Here is a 3,954-nt window from a genome sequence, read left to right as displayed (position 1 = left end):
GCTTTACATGGTGAAAAGGCTTAGGCAAACTGACAAACAACATCCTCAAGACTGCAACTCTATTTATACTGCATAACATTACCTCATCCCCAACCAATCAGAGCCTGCTGTGCTTCAAGACTACTCTCCTCACCTTGTGCTGTACCCCTGATTGGAACAGCCCATTGTTGAAACAAGCACAGGGGAATACAAAAAAAGAAAAGTACACAGCTCAACAATCACTCTTCGTTGGAGGCAGAAAGATAAAGGCACATAGTTGGACTAAAGCAGAAACAAGAAGGTTCATGCACATATTTCTTGTACTAGCTCTAAAAAGAAAAAGAAACCAAATAAAAATGTGAAGATTAGAGAGAAAATAAGTGCTCTTGTCTCCTAGCTCGGTCAGTCCAGCTTCACAGTTCCATCAAACTGAGGACAAGGTGACCTTCTGTCTCCAGAGAGACATCTCAGAAAAATGTCTGTAAGCTTCAATGTTAGCAGAAACATTTCTGACAGGTTTAGAGGAGAAGAGTCCAAGGCCCTTTCAGCAATGGTGAACACAATTAGGGAGGAGCAAGTGCAAAACAATAAGCAAATCAGTGGTGGGTTCCTATCAGTTCGGACCAGTTCAGCCAAACGAGTAGTAGTTTGGCGGCCTGGGTCGCTGGAACCAGCAGTGACGTGGGTCTGCCACGCCCCTGAACCGGTTCCCTGGGTGGTGCCACCAGTGGCGCCATCTTGTTTTTCTGTACACGCACAAAACAATTTTAACTGCACTGTTCATGTGCATGCAGCGCACATCAAGCACACACACCCAAAGGACGCACACAAGCAGTAGTGCCTGCCGAAACCCACCCCTGATGCAAATCAACTGTAAACTTGAAAACGTAAACTTGTTATCAAGCAGTCCAATTGCACCCTTCTATTTTGACAGCTCAGGAAGAAACTTAGCAAATATGCATATTCAATTTATTACTGGATTTTTCCTTAATGTGTTTGAGTTGGATAACGACTCTCCATTTGTTTCTTTAGTTCTTTTGCAGTCCAAAAAATTGAAACCATGCAACTAATTTTACCAATATACGTGTACCTAAGTGCACATGGCTGATGTTTCATTTTAATTTCACCAAGACATTTGGGAATCAAACTATATAATGTTATGACCCCAGCATAACAGCAGCTTCAGCTAAATGCCATCTTTGGAAAGGTCTGCACTCGACCTGGGTGCAGCACAGGAGTGGTATTCACTTACCTTTCCTACCGGTTTGCAAATGTGAGCGCACCTGTCACTTCCCTGCATGCACACAGCCTTCCCTAGATGCGCTTTTGATGGGGAAAGGGGGCCTAATTGGGATGCCGTAGAACTGGGGTGGGTGGAAGGAGCCACCCACGATTTCCGCTACCAGTTCGGGCAAACCAGTCCAAAACAGTAGAATACTACCACTGGTGCAGCAATGGGAAGATGGAGAATTCATTTATGGCAAAGGAGAGGAGAGAAAGGCAGGCGCAACCCCTTCCTTGTCCTTCACTTTCCCAACACAAATAGAGCAGCACAACTCACCATTAGCCTCATTTTAGAAGTGCATCAAAAGGAATCCCATAGAGACAATGGCTAGCAGTACCAAGATATGTAGATAAGATAAGTGACTATTTTGGAAGCTTCAATTGGAAGGGATTGGAAAAAAGCAAACTACCTAAATGTATTAATTTTGAAATTATGTTTTAGAATTGTATCATTAAAAACTCCGTTCCTCAGCTTTAATGCCTATGGGTTATATACTTAATCTGTGTTTGGAAGGAATATCTGTATCCACTAAATTTGTCTTATGCAAACTAATTGGAATTTAATTTGATTATTTTTGACAAGCACTTACTAACATTAACATATTTCTTTATAGGTGGAATATTTTTTAAAAAATTCTTAAGGGATTTCAATATTTGAACATGAGAGAAAGTGAAATTAATAGCTTTCTCTATTCACAGATGTACAAATGAATAAGTTTCATTTCAAATGAAACAAACAAAATGTTAAAAAGTTATGTTATTTATGTAGCTATTTACCAAGCACATCTAAATTATATTAAAGTAATCAAAATATCCTTACAATGTCCAAGGAATGTCACAACCTTTGAGCATCCCTACTGATGAACAATTAAATAATTTTGAAGAACATCATTGTTATTGAATCTAAAACACTGGAAAAGCTTTTTCCCCAAGTTTATATATGAGGATCGTCTGTATCAGTTCTTCTCAAAGCAAAACAGAAGATGCTTTTAAATTATTTTTTAAAAGGAAAAAAATCAAGACTGTGAACTTTCATAAAGTATTAAATATTACATCCATGCATAATGTACAATTGGTACACACATATTTTTATTTTTATTTAATCAACATTTATATTCTTATCATAATGAGAATAGTTAAAAGCATAAATTTAAAACAATTAAAATAAAAATACACAGTAATTTATCAATCGAGTATTTAAAGGACTGAGAAGAAGATAAAATGGCATGATAATAACAACTGTGCAGATAGTCTGCTGTAATATTAAAGGGAGGCTTAACTTTGATTTCATTTATTCATTTCTGGATGTGACTTGACTAAACATTGCAAAAAAATTAATAAAGGATGAGGAATGGAAAATAAACATGCAGCTATTTCAGGGATAGGATCCTATTGGTTTAACAACCAGTTTGCTGAGTGTGCACATTGCATACCGCAGCTTAGAAAAATCAAAATATCTTGAGAAGGGGTGGGTTGCTGCCAGCATTACTGCCGGTTCGGTGCCTGTTTGGTGCATGTGCAGTTGCCTATAAATAGGTCTGAACATTTGCCGAACATTAAAAATGTGGGGGCGGGGAAACCCATGCGGTGCCGACTGAGGAATTGGTTCGGAGGTATGGCAGGCTTGGGTCATTGCCAATTCTGGTGACCCAGGCCGGCATACCATTACCAGTACAGCCGAACCTGGCTGAACTGGTAGGAACCCGCCTCTCATCTTGAGACATGACATGTATAATCACTTCCCAAGTGCAGCCCCATAATTCCAAATAACCAGACTGGAAGTTATGGGAGTTGAGGGTTAATATATCCAGAAAGCGCACAAGGTGCTGGAGATTCCTCTGGTGTGAAATTAGCTGTGAAGTATGTTTAATTAAATATTTTAAAACTCTGATTAAAATCCTACAGTCTGTCTAACACTGTAGGAAACTTATCTTGACAACCTATGAAGTCAGAAATGCCTGATCTTGCTCATGGTTTGTTTCCTGTGAATTCACTTTCCTCTGATTTCTATATATAGAAGTTTAGAAGTTATAGCATATAACCAAATGTAGTGGGCCAAACCCGAATTATTTTATACACCTTTTTCAAAAATTATATTTGTTGTTTATCGTGCATGAAGCTCCACCCATGCAAATGGAGGGCACTTGAGTGGACGGTGTTTGCGCTCATAAGTGAAGCTCCATTCACACGAATGGAGCTTCACACATGAGCGCAAGAGTCTTCCGCTTGCAGAAGTGGAGCTTCGCACACATGTGCGTGCTTGCCCATCTCTCCTGTGGCACAGTTTTCAGGGATGGGGGACCCTTGTACTACTCCAAAATCTTTATTGCAGTTACTACTATAACTGCCAGGTACCACATATTCTGTACCTCTGCATTTGCCTCAATGTAGAACTTTGTCAGAGCATTTGCAACATGACTACTATTAGGAGACAACCCAGGAGCAAAACACAGCACACAGAGACTTAGACAATTAACAGTGGTTTATATACAAGACATATACAGAAACATATGTGGTAGCAAATACCTGACAAGCAATCATTGTCTTCTTAACTCTACATAGAGAACTTAGCAATGGATACCAGATACAAGGAGAGTGATACACAAAGAGAGAGAAATACCCCCTCTCCTGGCTGCTTTATAAACACCTCTTAAAGTGGTAAAGATTTGTGTGGACCCCTTCAGTCCTAAA

Source organism: Thamnophis elegans, chromosome 1, assembly GCF_009769535.1.
Source record: "Thamnophis elegans isolate rThaEle1 chromosome 1, rThaEle1.pri, whole genome shotgun sequence".
NCBI lineage: Eukaryota > Metazoa > Chordata > Lepidosauria > Squamata > Colubridae > Thamnophis > Thamnophis elegans.
Note: the sequence above shows the minus strand (reverse complement) of the source record.